We start from the raw sequence: 17,216 nt of genomic DNA, 5'->3' as shown, positions 1-17,216 counted from the left end.
TTTTTGTTTCTTTTCCATAGTTATTGTATCCATCCCTTATGTAAATTTCATAGATGGCTAGGGATAAAGATGATTACTTTTAATACTCAGGGTAGATTTTCATGGCTTATGGAACTCCTTTCATCCCACTCAGACTGTCAACTTCCTACTGCCTCATTATTTTGCAGAAGTTTGAGATTACTACGTGAGGGTTAAGTTTCCTGTATAGTGTCTGAGGCAGTTTCACACAAGGCAGCTGTTGTATGCTGGTCATGTACCATTGAAAATTCTCCAGATGAGATGGTAATCTCTAGTACTACCCTTAAACCCAGACAAATGGAGCCCCTTCTTTGGGTATTTTTATGGGCTGAAATGTGTCTTCCAACTCCCAAATTCATATGTTGAAGTCCTCAGTACCTCAGAATGTGACTATATTTGGAGACAGGGCCTTTAAAGAGGTAATGAAAGTAAAATGGGACTAGAGTTGGCTCTAATATAACCTGACTGATGTCCTTATGAGAAGAGATTAGGATACAGAAAGCATTGAGAGAGGGACAACCATGTGAAGACACAATGAGAAGGTGGCCATCTGCAAGCCAAAGAGAGAGATTTTAGAAGAAACCAACCCCAAGATACGCTGATTTTGGGCTTCTAGGCTCCAGAATTATGAGAAAATAAATTTCTGTTGTTGCAGTCACCCAGTATGTGGTATTTTGTTATGGTTGCCCCAGCAAACTAATGTAGATATTATGACTCATAATGCCCCATTCTGGCCTTCCTCCTGCCAGTTGCCTCTGTAGGGACTAGGACCAAGGGGATATGCCCAATTGGGAGGTGGGCCCATTTGGCACCTATGCCTGCCTTCTAAACCTTGCTATGTGGACCTAGACCCCGAAATTCCACTAAATGGCTGGAATCCACTTTCAGGGCTTGAGAAACCTTTTACTTTGGTCATTCCTCCTGAAGGCAGCTCTCTCCACTTGTGGGTGTGCCCCTAGACCTGGGCTATAGCTATGTGGGAGGAGTGTGGGAGAACAAGAAGAGGCTGGGGATGGAAAAGAAGAAGGGTATGCCATGTGTGGGGTCGAAGCAGATAAGGGAGATAATTTTATCAGTGCCTCTATGTACTGATGTGGAACTTTGAGGAATCTGAGAATTATAAGTTTGAACCTATCTTTCCAGATTTTTGTCGAAGTATATATTTCAAGGTAGCAGGATAGGACATTGAAAAAAATTTAAAGTTTATTTATTTTGAGGGAGAGGGGAGAGAGAGAGAGCACAAGCTGGGGAGGGGCAGAGAGAAGGGGACAGAGGATCCGAAGTGGGCTTCGTGCTGACAGCAGAGAGCAGAATGCAGTGCTTGAACTCACAAACTGTGAGATTATGGCCTGAGACGAAGTTGTACACTTATCCAACTGACCCACCCAGGTGCCCCTGGGATAGGACATACTTTATTTACAGTTTTGTTAACTGGAGGTGTCGTTTTTAAGTATTGTATGTTTTGTGGATCCCGTTTGTATTCTTATCTGGGCTCCACAATATATTAGGGGTAGGTCTGATATCATCAATTTCTCTATTGTAATTTCCTTTTTTTCCTATATTAGAAGCAGTATATAGAAGCTGGATTTGTGGTTGACATCAATGGTATAATAAAAAAATTTATTTGATCTTAGTTTATGCCAAGTTCGGGGACAGATAAGACTTTAGATACTGAAGTCAGGGTCAGGGGGAAGGAATCTAGAGAAAGGAGAGAGGAGAAAAAAGAGGCCCAGTTTACATGTCCATATCTCTGCATTTAGATTACCTTACATGAATTTTAAATTCAGCAGTTTTGGAATATGATTGCATGAGCTCAGGTTCAAGATGGAGTTGGGAGTGTGAGAGCTTTATTGGAGGTCTAGCCAAAGGAAGAAAAATGGTGGAATGAACAAGAGCAGGTGGGCAAAGGCTTCAGAAGACGCTGCTGCTCTGAGAGCAGGGAGAATGGAAGGAAAGAGGAGAGGGTAGGAAGGCCTCATATTATGGGAAGTTCTGAGAAATCTCAGCCAGCCCTATGCTGAGCTCATGCACAGTTTACCCATAGAGGAGTCCTGAATTGGGAAGAAAGGGCAAGGCCCTAGTACTCCCACCAGGCTCAGTCATTAGTGGGGACTTCTGGGGAGAGCATGACCTCATCTCAAATGCTGCAGTGGATCCTGGAAGTGTTCCAGCTGGAGGGTATTAGCATATAGTGCTCCTCATGGCAGGTTCTTGGAGGATCCGAGGGGTGAACTACATAGCTGCTACATTTGTTTCTTTTCTTCTGATTGCACATATAATTCATGGTTTTCATGGAAAACTTTCTAAAGCCAAAATAAAAACAAACAAATTCAGAGAAAATAAAAATGTCTCATAATCCCATCCTGTATGGATAACCATTAATGTTTTGGTAAATGTATTTATTAAAGTTCTCCATAGGAACAGAAATAACAGTGTGTGTGTGTGTGTGTGTGTGTGTGTGTGTGTGTGTGTTAAATGTATGTTTGTTGTAAGGAATTGGTTCACCTGACTATGAAGGCTGAAAAGTCCCATAATCTAGCATCTGCAGTCTGGAAGCTCAGGAAAGCTGATGGTATAGTTCCAGTCCATATCCAAAGGCCCGAGAACCAGGGGAGCCAATGGTGTAAACACTGTCTGAATCTGAATAAGGGAGAAGAATGATGGTCCGGCTGCTCTGGTCAGGCAGAGAGAGAATTCCCTCTTCTTCCGCTTTTTTGTTGTATTTGGGTCCTCAGTGGATTGGGTGATGCCAATCCACACGGGGAGGACAATCTGCTTTACTCAGAAAACTGATTCAGATGCTCATCCCATCCAGAAAACTCTCACAGATATACACAGAAATAATGTGCAATTTATTTTTTATTTATTTATTTATTTATTTTTAAAAAAAATTTTTTTTTAACGTTTATTTATTTTTGAGACAGAGACAGAGCATGAACAGGGGAGGAGCAGAGAGAGAGGGAGACACAGAATCTGAAACAGGCTCCAGGCTCTGAGCTGTCAGCACAGAGCTCGACACGGGGCTCGAACTCACGGACCGTGAGATCATGACCTGAGCCGAAGTCGGACGATTAACCGACCGAGCCACCCAGGCGCCCCAGAAATAATGTGCAATTTAATCTGGGCACCCCATGTTCCAGACGGCACATAAAATTAACCATCATGGTATATCTTTAATTATAGGGATGCTTAAAAAATTAAATTCATATTATGTATATTATTGGCAACCAAAACTTTTTATTTAAGCTTTTCATATCTTACATGTTTCTCTATGTCATTAAATATTCTTTTCCAGCATGATTTAATGATTGCACAGTATAATAATGCCATACTTTATTAACCAGTTTATTTCTTATTTTTGAATATTTAGTTTTCTAGTTATTCCCTATTACTATTGTTATTAACTATTAAATATTAATAGTGTTTCCCATACTGTTAACAATAATATGATGAACATCCTAGTCCACAAAAAATAATCTTGAAATAATTTGCAAAAATGGAATTTCTTGGTCAGAGGAAATTTTATGTTTAAGGACTTTGGCTAAATACTGCCTGAATGACTTCTGGAAAGGTTGTAACCACTTTTGTTTCTCCTTGCATCATGTAAGAGCATCTATTTCCACTCATCTTAGTTCATCTGTGGTGCAGTATCTAATCATTATTAGCCGAGAAAAGTTAAAACATATATTTACAAATTCAACTGGAGCCTCTTTCCGTGCTTCTTGAATTCTCTATTCCCTCTGTACTATGAAATGTGCAGTCTGAGAGGGCATTGCTCAACCCCAAGTGACTGAATACTGGCCTAATGAGTAGACTGTCCCCCGAGGCATCTGGTGGCTTGCTCAAGATTAGCCTGCTGGTTGGTGACAGCCTGGGTATCAGAACCTAGGGTTCTCAACACTTTGTCAATGTGTTTTCTTTATATGGGAAACTACTGGATAAGCATCAAGGAAAATTTGGAACTTGGACAAATTTTACTTATTGAATACAGCCTTACAGAGTGTTTCTTATGTGCCAGACAACACTCCAAGTTCTTTGGAAATATTGGATTCATTTATTGTGGGTTTGGCTTTTGGCTTCATCCAGCAAAGCTGGGGATGGCAGGAAGGATTACTCAAGACTCCATGGAAGTCAAGAGTGGTGAGAGGGAGGGTAAGGGAAGTGTCTTGGAGCTGCTCTCAAGCTCCTGTATTTATTGAGCATACACTTAGGGAAACATTGCACAGTACGTTCAGTGGGCTACTGAACGTATAGAAAATGTGCAGAAAGACAAGTTAAGACAGGATAAAATATTGCATGCGATTACATGGTCTAAGGAATTTATGAGCACAGGGAGGACCTAACCCCTAGATATACATTAACTAGATAAGCAAAGTGAGGCCTGCTGTTTTCAACAAGGTCAGAGAGCAGTGTTCTGCTTTGTAATGCATTCCCTGTAATTTCTTAACCCAGGACATAGCTATTTGATTTCCCACAGTTTACTCCTTCTAAAACCCTATGAGCTATATTATTAAGACTTCTACTTTGTATTTGAGAAAATAGGCACAGAGAAGTTCACTAACTTGCCCAAGATCATGTGGGGTAAACGGCAGAGCAGGAATTTGAACTGAGGCAGTGTGGCTTCGAAGATCATCCTCTGTTCTTTAAATCACAAGATATAGAATGGCATGTTTCATCTTTTATCTGAAGATGTATACTTTGAGAATGTCCATGTGCATTGTCTATTGTTATGGCCATAGAACCATTTTCGTTAGTTTGGTTGGAGAGGACTTATGGTATTTACATTCTACTCAGACACTGCCAAGTATTTCTTTGTTTATTGTGGATCTGCCTCCAGCTTTATGAGGGAAGGTAACTAGTCTGTTCTACTCACTGCTGGACCCCATGCACCTGACCCCAAAACCTCGTACAGGACATAATAAGTGCCCCAAAGCATTATGTGGGTGAATGAATGTTTGGGGAGACCTCTACGATGAAGCTTTGAATGGAGACTTAAATGTGAAAAGGAACTAGACATATAGGTATCTCAGGATAGAGACATCTGGAAGAGGGAAGAACAAGTGTGAACACACTGGTCAAGAACACGCTTGACATGTCTAGCAGACATGAAGAAAGCTCTGTGGCTGCAGTGCGGTGAGTAATATGGGATGAGCTCAGGGCAGGAAGTGAGGGTCCAGGGCATGTTGAGCCTCCCAGGCCAGCCACAGTAAGGTGCTTTGATTTGAATTGTAAGTGGAATGGGAAGCCTTTGTGTGGTTCTAAGCAGGAGGACCGCACCGTGTGACCTGGGTCATCACATGACTTCACTGGTTCTGGTGCAGAGAAAGGATTTCCTTTCAGAGTACCCACAGCCATTTTTCGAAATTTATTTTAGTTCATTCATGTTAAGTGAAAGAATCTGCCCTCTGATTGTGTTATGATATTTCATTTATATAAAATAGAGTTCAGAATGATCTCTAAACTTATTTTAAAAGCATGAAATAAAGTTTTCCTAAGAAATTAATCCCTGGGGCACCTGGATGGCTCAGTCAGTTTAGCATCTGACTGCAGGGAAGGTCATGATCTCACAGTTCATGAGTTTGAGGCCTGTAATGGGCTTGCTGCTGTCAGCACAGAGTCTATTTTGGATTCTCTGCCCCTCCCCTGCTTGCTTGCTCTCTCTCTCTCTCAAAAATGAATAAACATTTATTAGAAAAAGAAATTAATAACCAATTCTTTTATCCCCCTTAGAAATGCTATTGATTTCTGTCAGCACAGAGTCTATTTTGGATTCTCTGCCCCTCCCTTGCTTGCTTGCTCTCTCTCCCTCTCAAAAATGAATAAACATTTATTAGAAAAAGAAATTAATAACCAATTCTTTTATCCCCCTTAGAAATGCTATTGATTATCAAAGCTTTACTGAGATTAGCAAATGATTTTTAAAAATTGGATATCAAAGTATTTTTCCAAGTATGAAGTACTCCTCCACTTATCCATGGTTTTGCTTTCCTTGGTTTAGTTTTCCCCAGCCAACCATGGTCTGGAAGCAGATGATCTTCCTTCTGGGGTGTCATCAGAAGGTCAATAGCACCCTGATGCTACACCACAGTGCCTGCGTCATTCACCTCACTTCATCTTATCACGTAGGCATTTTATCTCCCGTCATCACAACAAGAAGACAGGTGAGTATAGTACAGTAAGATATTTTGAGAGAGAGACCACACTTATATAACTTTCATCACAGTATAATTTTTTTGTGTTTTGTTATTGTTGTTAATCTCTTATTGTGCCTAATTTATAAATTGAACTTTGTATGGGTATGTATGTATAGGAAAAAATCAGTATATATAGGATTTGGTACTGCCCTTAGTTTCATGCATCTGCTGGGGGTCTTGGAAGGTATCCCCTGTGGATAAGGGAGACTATGGTACACAGAATCAACATAAATAAAATTTAAAACATAAATAGATTGATCGCCTTCAGTATAAAGGCATTGTGTGTTAAGGCCTTTCCTTTCTGGGATACTTCATACTGGCATACTTCATAAAGAAGTATATGTTTATAATCATCACCTCTCAGAATTTAACATTTCCTGGGGAAAGTAAAATAAGCTTATTCAGTCTAGTTCTGTTTCTTTTTCATCATATTGTTTTACTTTCTTTTCCTACTTTTTTCCCCTTGGTTATGTAAACTGGTATTATATAAATCATAATCTATAAATAAACATTTATTCAAATGGCATTTTGATATAAAGTGCTGATAATAAATACGCTTATTTAGTAAGGTGTTTCCATGTAATTATAGTTAATTATGTGGTCAAAAACACAATACACTGACCTGTGGTTTTATATATATATGTATTTCTTATGTTTTGCTTTTTATGGATAATTCCTGTTTGAGGTATTGAATTTACTTTTGAGGGCCAATTCAAGTAATGGTTTCTTAGACTTCCCTGAGTTGCAACTTTCAGGATATTTTTGACATATTGGCAATAATACTTTTATAGAGAAGGTAATGTAAAAGTGAGGATGAAATAATACTAGCCATTAACAAAAATATGTGGAAACTATGGCCTTGTAAATCTCTTTGAGGACTGGAACATTCTTTGAAACAAAGAAACAAACAAAACAAAACAGGTTACCATATATTTAGATGTTACCAGTGAGTGAAATAGAGAAATTAATTTGAATCTTTGGGTGTCAAATTGATAGGCTGTGTCTAATTTTTTTCTAATGGATTATAAAAGGATTTTTTTTTCCAGAAAGAGATGCTGTTTATATTTTTCAGAAAGAAGTCTGAGAAATATGCTCTTTTGTTTTCATTTGTGCTGTGAGTTTAGAATACTGGGGGTGTAAAAGTGACCAAAGATGCCTTAGGATTTACAAAAAATTTAATATATGTTTGACTCATAAGTCCATGGTGTGGTAAACCTATGCCCAGCTCAGAATACAATAATATTTGAGCTAATGTTCCAGTGTGTATTACACAGAACTATTTCTTTTTTTTAATGCTCTCCCTAGTGTTGTCAGGAGGAGAGAGTGGCCTAAGACAGGTGCTGCTGACAGGTTAGGTTGCGCGAAAACTGAACATTGACCGCTGGAGTTAGTAACCAGCAGGTCATTTGTAACTTGTCAAAAGCAGTTTTGGTGGAGCGGTGTGGGCACTACCCTGATTGCAGTGGATTTACTAGAGCAAAGGAAGAGTTTAATTGGAAACAGTGTGGTCAACTTGGAGGAGATGTGCTGTAAAAGAATGTAGAGAAATGCATAGTTGCTCATGGGAGAGGAGAGCACACCAGAGTTTTTTTTTAAATATTTCTTTTTAAGGTAGGAGAATTACTAACATTTTGTGTGTTGATAAGAATGATCTAGGATAGACAGAAGATTAGTGATATGGGAGAGAGAAGGGAGATTTTATGTATTTGAATACGCGAGAGGGGATAGGGGCCAATGCACTGCTTGTGAAAGGGGCACCGATGGTTCATGTACATTAACAGGAAGAAAGGCAGACATAAGGCTGTGGGTTCTTGTAGGCTGTAGTGGTAAAAAGAAAAGTCCAGAGATCCAACTTTCCAAAACCCTACTCCTGTAACCTATTTGGTATATATTATTCTATCTGAGACAGGACTGATGTTTTCGTACTATAACTCTGATATGCAAAGAGAATGAAAAGCATTTATTTTAAAATGACTATTCATGAGCTTCTATCAGGGTGGAAGTGGGGGGAACACCCCAAGTGCAGCCTCTGTCTGTGATCCTGCAGTCTGGTGGTCTGCACTATGCGGTCTTTTTGTATCAATCCCAAATGGATTTTTGTGTGCCTATTCCTACCATGTTCTCATTAACTCTGCATTCCAGCTTCTGGTTCCCCATATACAATAAGTGCAGACGAGTGGGTTTTTGGAGCTCCAACTCAGGCTAAATCTTATGCCCTGGTTAGCTTTTTCCATACTACTAGGCTGAGCTGCGGAACTCACCGCAAGACTTTTCCTAGTGGAGCGGATGTGCATAATCAGTAGAATTGCATAATTTACAGCCAGTGGTCAAATGATACTGGGCAGGAGCCAGGGGTAGACCAGGGCATCACAATTTAAAAAATATCTATAGGCATTTCTTTTTTTTTAATATATGAAATTTATTGTCAAATTGGTTTCCATACAACATCCAGTGCTCATCCCAAAAGATGCCCTGTTCAATGCCCATCACCTACCCTTCCCTTCCTCCCATCCCCCCCCCCCCCATCAACCCATCTTTAGACATTTCTAAAGTACTACTAGGATTGAGAAACACTGTCTTCAAGACCTGCAGAATCTCTAAGGCTTAGCCTCAGAACACTTTATTAATTCCTGCTGTTTTTGAGGTGACTCACACCTACATGTTTCTATGCTCCCTACTCCAAGGTGTGGCCCAAGGATGAGTGTAAACAGGGACCCAAGCACCTGACTTTTTATTTCAACCCTTCATCTCTTGGGCTGGGAGGGGAGGGATTTTTATTTACTCTTCATCGAGAAGATCCTTTTTATGTCATATTTGTGATCTGGGAGCATAAAGCTTTCATGGTTCTGCCATAATGACAGAAGTAGTAACCCCTCTACCCCGAAGATGTAAGTGTCCTGTGCATGCACACGGACACATGTGCACACACACATGCACATACACACACAGCCTAGACTCCTTTCTGGTTTCAAATATTGGCTTCATCAGTACTAGTTGTGTAATCGTGGTCAAATTAACCTTTCTTAAGTTAAGCTAACAAGATAAGCTCAGGAGTGTTGTGAAGATTAATGTGAAAATTCAGTAAAACTCTTTGAATAATGCTTGAAACCCCAGAATAGTCTCTGATGTAGTAGGTATTGACTAAATGGTAGCAATTATTTTTACATTTGCATATAAATATACATATAGATATCTAAGGAAAGTAGATCCTAAGATTCATGCTTTCCTAAGTGAATGAGGTTCCAGCAGTGAAATGCAATGTTGGGGACCCTAATTGATTCTCCTTAGCAAAAGCCGGTACATAGAGAGATGAGGAAAGACACATAAAATGGGAAAAGCTGAAACTAGATAGTAACGAGAACTTGCATAAAGTGGCATTTGAAAAGAAGAGGAGAAGGATGGTATTCAAAGAGTCATTATTAGTTAGGAATTTTGTTTCACTATCTATAAGAAAAAAGCTGCATCTAGCTCAAAGTCCACAGTTTTCTCCATTGGATCTAAATGTAGCTTTAACATTTATAGGAATGTTTGACATCCTGTAAACCAAAAGGCAAGTTATCTGGCCCCAGCACATTTCAAATTATATTGGTGAGAAAAAGCAAGATAACCACAATAAAACTACTCATAACAGGGGAGAATGGGAACTACATAGTAGCCACTGCTCATAACAATGATCAAATGATATTGGGTAGGAATATTAAGAATTTACTGCCTTGGCTGATGGTTAAGGTCCTTGATTAGGCCTTCTGGCAGATCATGGTTTAGATATCTGGGAGAAATTCTCTAATTCACTGACCTCCCTTATCCTCTGATGGATTTTAACCTTTTTCTTGAATTATACAATTAGAATATTTGATGAACATCTGTGTGTACTACTTCAAGTATATATATGTAAAGAATTAATTCCTAGAAGTAAAAATTTTGGAAGTTAATTGTATTGAAAATTGAATAGATATTTCTGAATTGTCCTCTAAGATAGAGTTCCTCTAAAAAAAATAAAATGGAGTTTCTGTTTTTAAGTACCTCTTCAAATAAATAAATAAAGAATTGCATAGACCTGCATCTCACATAGTTTTTGTTGCTTAAAAAGACAATGGCATCATTGGATTTAAAAATATGTAAATTTTAGTTCTCACAACGGCAATATCCTATATTTGAATAAATGTTCGTATAAGCGTAGATGACTCAGTTGATTCATTATGATATAGTTGATTAATTATTAGTTGACAAATGTGACTCAGTTGATTGATAATGCTTGGTACTTTGTGGATCTGCTGCTCATGATTTGGGAATCATGACCCTAGGCCAAGAGCTTATCTTGCTACAGGCTTATGCTTTGGCCCCCTGTACTAATTGGTACCAAATTTTGCACATGGTTGGTTCTCTGGAAATATTAGTTGATTTGTGTACCTTTTCATCATCACTATTAGTTGCTTCAAATTAGCATTTCTCTCCTCTCAAACTCACCATGAGGGAGAAATGTAGTTTCTCATAGCTTTCTCCTCACTTTCATGTCCCTAAAATTAGGCTTTTGGGGTTTTTAAGGACTTGTTTGGTTTATTTGGCTTTGGTTGTTGACACCGTCATGAAATAAGAAGAGGGAACAAAAAAATCTTCCAATTTCTGGCTGCCTCCAGTTATTAGACACTGGGATCTGGAGTAGCAGTGGCTCTAAAGGGGCAAAGACACAGATCACTAATAGGAAGAACAGGAATGTAAGGGACTGGGGTGGGTTGTATGCCAAATTGTCATGTGAAAATGTGAATAACCCACTTTGCAGTTATTCATGAGTAGTCAAAAATCTGGACTTGGGGTTCCCGCATATTAATACTGATTAAAAATAAAATATGACATGGGTCGAACAAACAAGTTTGTGAGCTATGTTGGTTGCAGTACACAGGTTTATACCGTCTGGGCAAGAGATCTTTAGGCTCAAGCTTATATTTAAAGTCATTTGATTTCTCTATATTGTAAATAGCCATCCAAATCTTACTACCGCTCTATAATAATATCATGTCATACATATAAAGGCATATTCCTGACAGCTAAACTCTATGTTCTATTGGGGAAGGGACCAAGATCACTTGGCTTATTATTGTGTCTGGTCCTAGCATAGTCAGTACTCAATTATATACTATAGGCCAGGCAGAACATTTGATTTTTAAATTTATTAGGTAAATATTGAGGTGGGTGGCAATCATAATATCTAATAACAAGTACCACACAAAATATAAAATTTCCCAGAAAAACTTGATAGTATTTCTTCATTTTATGCAGTGTTTGCATTTCTTCATTTACTTTCTTCCCCTAGTATTTTACTTTGTGTATCTTGATTTCTTTCCATTTTTGCCAGGAGAGGAAAAATATTGGATATAAGTTGCTTAGGACCTTTTAGAACAAGGAATTGCTTTTGTTGTTTGTTTTGAAAAGATTTTCTTTGTGGTCATGGAATATACATGTCATTTAAAAAAATTACAGAGATTTCAGATATTCTGCTTCATTTATAATAAACTAGCTAAATGTCTCGACAGTTTTAACATTTTGATTTCCAGGTTGCCTCTTCTCTCAAGAAATCACACAGAAGAAGTCTTTGGTCAAATTATCCCCAGTGTTGGTTCCGAAAAATGTGGTTAACATTTGTTTTTTCTACCAAATCATGCCACCTTTACATTTTCTCATTTTTCTTTCTTGAAATTCAGTACAATTATTGGCTTGAGGGCACTCATTATTATCATTCTCCTTCCAGTAAAGTGGCTTTCCACTGCAGACCCTGGAGGTCCCTGAGCCCCTTTTGGGAAGTCCTATATGGTCAAAACTATTTTCATAATATTAGTTAATTTTTTTTAAATTGTGTTAGCATTTGTTCCAATAGTGCAAAAGCAAGGGTAGGTGAAATGATTGGAGTTTAACAGAAATTAAGACAGCACATACTTGTAGTAAGACAACACTAAAATAGAAACTCGTATAAGAATGTGCTACTGCATATCAAAGTGCAATGGTTGTCTCAAGGAAAAACACTTTTTTTGTTTTTAACTTGCAAACTGAGCCTTCCGAAATGATTTTAGTTAGGTTGGGAAAGGGAGTTTACCAGAGAAGTAGTAGAATGGATAGGCAATGTTTGGTGCAAAGTCTCACGAAGGTTAGGGCTTAGTCCAAGAAAAACAATGGACATTTATTTATTTATTTACTTATTTTATTTATTTTTTAAAATATAATTTATTGTCAAGTTTGCTAACATACAGTGTGTACAGGGTGCTTTTGGTTTTGGGGGTAGATTCCCGGTTCATTGCTTACATACAACACCCAGTGCTCATCCCAACAAGTACCCTTCTCAATGCCCATCACCCATTTCCCCCTTTCCCCTGCCTTCCCCATCAACCCTCAGTTTGTTCTCTGTATTTAAGAGTCTCTTATGGTTTACCTCCTTCTCTGTTTATAACTATTTTTTACCCCTTCCCTTCCCCCATGGTCTTCTGTTAAGTTTCTCAAGTTCCACATGAGTGAAAACATATCTGTTTTTCTCTGACGTATTTCACTTAGCATAATACCTTCCAGTTCCATCCACATTGCTGCAAATGACAGGATTTCATTCTCTCTCATTGCCAAGTAGTAACAATGCACATTTAATGATTTTTAGCAAATTTATAGAGTTGTATAGAGTTGTATATCACCACAATTGATTTATTTTTATTTTATTTATTTATTTTCTATTTTAATTCCAGTACACTATGTTATATTAGTTTCAGGTGTACAATATAGTGATTCAGCAATTCTATACATTACTAAGTGCTCAACATGGTAAGTGTACTCTTAATCCCTTTCACCTATTTTACCCATCCCTCCCCCCTTTCTGATAGCCATCAGTTTGTTTGTTCTCTATAGTTAAGAGTTTCTTGGTTTGTCTCTTTTTCTTTTTTTTTCCTTTGCTCATTTGTTTCATTTCTGAAATTCCACATATGAGTGAAAACATGGTGTTTGTCTTTCTCTGACTGACTTATTGCACTTACCGTTACACTCTCTAGCTCCATCCATGTTGTTGCAAATGGTAGGATTTTATTTTTTATGGCTGAACAATATTCCATTGTATATGTATACTACATCTTTTTTATCCATTCATCCATCAGTGGACACTTGAGCTACTTCCATAATTTGGGTATTGTAAATAATGCCACTATAAACATAGGGGTATATATATATCTTTCAAATTAGTGTTTTCATATTCTTTGGGTAAATACCCAGTAGTGGAATTGCTGGATCATAGGGTAATTCTATTTTTAATTTTTTTGAGGAACCATCATACTATTTTCCACAGTGGCTGCACCGGTTTCATTCCCAACAACAACGTGAGAGCGTTCCTTTTTCTCCACATCCTCAGCAACACTTGCTGTTTCTTGTGATTTTGATTTTCGTCATTCTGACAGGTACAGAGTGTTATCTCATTGAAATTTTGATTTGCATTTCCCTGATGATGAGTGATGTTGAGCATCTTTTTATATGTCTTTTGGTCATCTGTATGTTTTCTTTGGAGAAATGTCTGTTCATGTCTTCTGCCCATTTTTAAAATTGGATTTGGTTTTTGGTGTTGAGTTGTACAATTTCTTTATATATTTTGGATAGTAATCCTTTATCAGATATGTCATTTGCAAGCTTTTCCCATTCAGTAGGTTGTCTCTTAGTTTTGATTGTTTTCTTCTCTGTGCAGAAAGTTTTAATTTTGATGTAGTCCCAATAGTTTATTTTTGCTTTTGTTTCCTTTGCCTCAAGAGGCATGTCTAGAAAAATGTTGCTATGGCTGATGTTAGAGAAATTACTGAGTGTGCTTTTTTCTAGAATTTTTATGGTGTCAGGCATCACATTTAGGTCCTTAATCCCTTTTGAGTTTACTTTTGTGTGTGGTGTAAGAAAGCAGTCCAGTTTCATTCTTTTGCATGTAGCTGTCCAGTTTTCCCAGCACCATTTGTTTAAGAGACTGTATTTTTCCCATTGCATATTTTTGCTTCCTTTGTTGAAGATTAATTGACCATATGATTGTGGGTTTATTTCTAGGCTTTCTGTTCTGTGGCATTAATCTATATGTCTGTTTTTGTGCTGGTACCATACTGTTTTTATTACTACAGCTTTGTAGTGTACCTTAAAATCTAGGATTGTGATACCCCAGTTTTATTCTTTTTCAAGATTGTTTTTGCTACCCAGGGTCTTTTGTGGTTCCACACAACTTTTAAGATTCTTTGTTCTAGTTCTGTGAAAAATGTCGTTGGTATTTTGATAAGGATTGCATTAAATGTGGTATTTTGATAAGGATTGCATTAAATGTATACTTGGGTAGTATAGATATTTTAACAATATTTGTTCTTCCAATCTATGAGCATGGAATGTCTTTCCATTTTTTTTGTGTCACGTTCCATTTCTTTCATCAGTGTTTTATAGTTTTCAGAGTACAGATCTTTTTCATTTCCTTGGTTAAGTTTATTTCTAGGTATTTTATTTGCTGCAATTTTAAATGGGGTTGTTTTCTTAATTTCTCTTTCTGCTACTTCATTATTAGTGTATAGAAGTGCAGTAGATTTCTGTATATTGATTTTGTTCCTGCACATCACAATTGATTTTTAAAATGTTTCTAATACTGCCCAAATGTCTTTCAATCTCATTTGCAATTTAGATCAATTTCAACTTCTTCAGTCACAGACAACCACTGATCTGCTTTTTGCTTCTTTAGATTTGCCTTTTCAGAATATCTTATATGAATGAAATAATAAGACATGAGCCTTTTACATCTGGCTTCCATCACTTACCATGTTTTTGAATTTTATATGTGTGATAGCATGTGTTAGTATGTAGTTATTTTTCACTGTAGAATAATAGTCTTTTGGATATATATGTGGATATATCACATTTTTCTGTTCATCAATTAATGGATATTTAGATTGGTTACAGATTTTATTTCTTATGAGTATGAATGATATGAATATTTACACAATACTATTTTAATTCCTCTATTGATTTTTAAAATTATATTTGTGTAATTATCTTATATTCTATTTTCCATCTCTAGAATTTCCATTTTATTTTTAATTCTGTACAATCTTTAGCTTTTGTTGAAATTCTTTATTCATTATTCAAACCATCCTGAAATGCGGCAGGATATAGGCCTCTTTGAAGGGAAATTCTCACTTGTAAGAGACAGAAAAAGTAAAGGTTAGGCAACTTTTGATTTTCCTTTTCCTTCTGTACAAAGACTATTTAGGTAGTTTGGTACAGAGTGTTTTAGGGATTTCTATTTTTTCAAAGTTTGCTATCATGTTTGTTATCAAAGTTTGTATCATGAATGTTAGGCCCCCAATCCATCACAGTTTTGGCTTTTGATATCCAAAAGCTTCCATTTTTGAAACTCAAAAAGCCTTTGCTGTTAAAACTATTTTTCTGCCATGAGTTTCAGAAAGCTATTTTAAATTTTTTTATATTTTATTTTTTTAATGTTTATTTATTTTTGAGAGAGAGAGAGCATAAGCAGGGAGAGGCAGAGAGAGAAGGAGACAGAGGATCTGAAGCAGGCTCTATGCTAACAGCAGAGAATCGGATGTGGGGCTCAAACTCACGAACTGTGAGATCATCACCTGACCTGAAGTCAGACGCTCAACTGACTGAGCCACTCAGACTCCCCCAGAAATTTACTTTGAAACTCCAAGGCTGTGATTTCATTTCTTTTTATTATTTTCCATGATAAAATCCTTGCCTTTTTTTCAGTTTAAATTTTAGTTAGTTAACATATAGTGCAATATTGGTTTCAGGAGTAGAATTCAGTGATTGGTCACTTATTCACAACATCCAGTGCTCATCACAACGTGCCCTCCTTAATACTCATCACCCATCTAGCCCATGTCCCACCCACCTCCCTCCATCAACCCTCAGTTTGTTCTCTATGATTAAGAGTCTCCTTTGGTTTGTTTCTCTCTCTCCTCTTTTCCCCCTCCTTCCCAAATGGTCATTTGTTTTGTTTCCTCAACTCTACTTATGAGTGAGCTCATATGGTATTTGTCTCTTTCTTTTTTTTTTTTTTTTTTTTTTTTTTTTTTTAATTTTTTTTTTTTTATCAACGTTTTTTATTTATTTTTGGGACAGAGAGAGACAGAGCATGAACGGGGGAGGGGCAGAGAGAGAGGGAGACAGAATCGGAAACAGGCTCCAGGCTCCGAACCATCAGCCCAGAGCCTGACGCGGGGCTCGAACTCACGGACTGCGAGATCGTGACCTGGCTGAAGTCGGACGCTTAACCGACTGCGCCACCCAGGCGCCCCAGTATTTGTCTCTTTCTGATTGACTTAACTTGCTTAATATATTCTAGCTCCATTCATGTAATTGCAAGTGGCAAAATTTCATTCTTTTTGATGGCTGAGTAATATTTCATTGTATATGTATATGTATATGTATATACATACACATATACCATCTCTTCTTTATCCATTCATCAGTCAATGGACATTTGGATTCTCTCCATAGTTTTGCTAATGTACATTGGGAGGCATATACCCCTTTGAATCTGTATTTTTGTATCCTTTGAGTAAGTACCTAATAGTGCAATTTCTAGATCAGAGGGTAATTCTATTTTTAATTTTTTGAGGAACCTCCATACTTTTCTGCAGAGTGGATGCACCAGTTTGCATTCCCACCAACAGTGTAAGAAGGTTTCCCATTCTCTGCATCCTTGCCAACACCTGTTGTTTCCTGTGTTGTTAATTTTACCCATTCTAACAGATGGGAGGTGGTATCTCTTTATGGTTTTGATTTGTATTTCTCTAATAATGAGTGACGTTGAGCATCTTTTCACAGATGCATCTTTGCACAGAGCATCTTTTAACAGACACATATCTGTTAGCCATCTTGATGTTTTCCTTGGAAAAGTATCCTTTCATGTCTGCTAAATTCTTTATAGATTTTGGATACTAATCCTTTAGCAGATATGTCGTTTGCAAATATCTTCCCCCATTCTGTGGGTTGCCTTCTGGT

The 17,216-nt window shown here is 37.4% G+C and overlaps 1 long non-coding RNA gene across 3 annotated transcripts in view; it reads left to right on the top strand.

Annotated features, from left to right (window-relative positions):
- The first annotated feature begins 788 nt into the window (after window positions 1–788).
- LOC131507250 (uncharacterized) overlaps window positions 789–17,216 on the top strand; it is a 108,173-nt gene continuing 91,745 nt past the window's right edge. For 2 of the 3 annotated variants that reach the window (XR_009259412.1, XR_009259410.1), the window contains exons 1-2: window positions 789–1,046; window positions 6,017–6,179. This is a non-coding gene — a long non-coding RNA (uncharacterized LOC131507250). Of the gene's footprint in view, window positions 1,047–6,016; window positions 6,180–11,764; window positions 11,867–17,216 lie in introns of those variants that run through there. The other variant, XR_009259411.1, reaches the window with a different exon arrangement.

Source organism: Neofelis nebulosa, chromosome 3 (assembly GCF_028018385.1).
Source record: "Neofelis nebulosa isolate mNeoNeb1 chromosome 3, mNeoNeb1.pri, whole genome shotgun sequence".
In the NCBI taxonomy this organism is placed as follows: Eukaryota; Metazoa; Chordata; class Mammalia; order Carnivora; family Felidae; genus Neofelis; species Neofelis nebulosa.
The sequence above is the reverse complement of the archived record's forward strand: the minus strand, read 5'-3'. Positions and strand labels throughout refer to the sequence as shown.